The sequence below is a fragment of the Echinops telfairi genome, unplaced genomic scaffold (assembly GCF_000313985.2).
Source record: "Echinops telfairi isolate 266 unplaced genomic scaffold, ASM31398v2 ScPeMD7_2010;HRSCAF=2546, whole genome shotgun sequence".
NCBI classification, from domain to species: domain Eukaryota; kingdom Metazoa; phylum Chordata; class Mammalia; order Afrosoricida; family Tenrecidae; genus Echinops; species Echinops telfairi.
The window spans coordinates 20,025,223-20,026,269 of record NW_022105908.1 but is presented as its reverse complement, the minus strand read 5'-3'; positions in this window follow the sequence as shown (position 1 = coordinate 20,026,269).

The window sequence follows — 1,047 nt, the reverse complement described above, 5'->3', positions numbered from 1 at the left end:
CAAAGCAATGGCTTCCAAGGGAATCGGGAGCCACCACCGGTACTGTAGGGCTCATCCGCCCTGGATTCCCTGGATTTTCAGTTCCTATCTGTACCAGTGTACATCCTCTGGTCTAGCCAGGCTTGCAAGGTCAAATTTGAGTCATAGTAGTGGGAGTGGGGAGGAAACATTTAGGAACTAGAGGAAAGTTGTATTTCTCATCCTTGTTACATCGCACCCTGACTGACTCATCTCCTCCCCGAGCAGTTTATTTTTTAAACAAGCTTTTATCAGGTTAAGAAATTGTGCTTATATTGCCAAGAAATCTTATTATGAAGAGCTGATCAATGTTTGAGTTGCGCTGGCCTCAAAGGGTGTTCAGGGTTGTTCCCTAACTTTCTTTTCTTTCCAAGAGTATGTGTGTAGTAAGATGGAGGTGCTCTGGATCGTTGGTGAGACTCATCTGCACTGTGGTCAGGGCCAGGTGGGGAAGTTAGACATATTCTGGGACTGGTCATGTTTTGGAAGGAACCCTGGTGGGGAAATGGTTAAGCCTTTGGCTGCAAAGGAAAAGGTCCACCGTTCAAGCCACCGTTGCTGTCTGCTCCTGTCTAAGCTCCTGAAGAGTCGGACTAGCTCCATCCATGTCGGGCACACACCAACACAACCATGCTCGCTCTCGCTTTGTGCCGTAGTTTTAGGAGATTTCCTTTTCGTAGGAGCTGGCTTCCTAATAAAGCCGGTCATAACCAGCACCAGCCGCCATGAAGTTAGTTCCGACTCGAGCAGACCCGTGCTCCACAGGGTGGTCCTCTTCCAATAAGCACGGGTTTACCAAAAGGCTTGTGTGTGGAAATACGGAACGAAAAGACAATGTCCTTTTCCCACGAGCTTTCAAACAAATCGATATCTCATTTCATGTTGTGGCTGAGAAGTCAGGCAGCCACAGATGCCCATCCAAGAGTGTCTGCACGTGGAACGCAGCCGCAGCAAGGGCATTCTTGGCGTGCAACCCTCGGCACACCAGTCATTTCTACTGTTCTCCCCCCAGTCTCACACACACACACA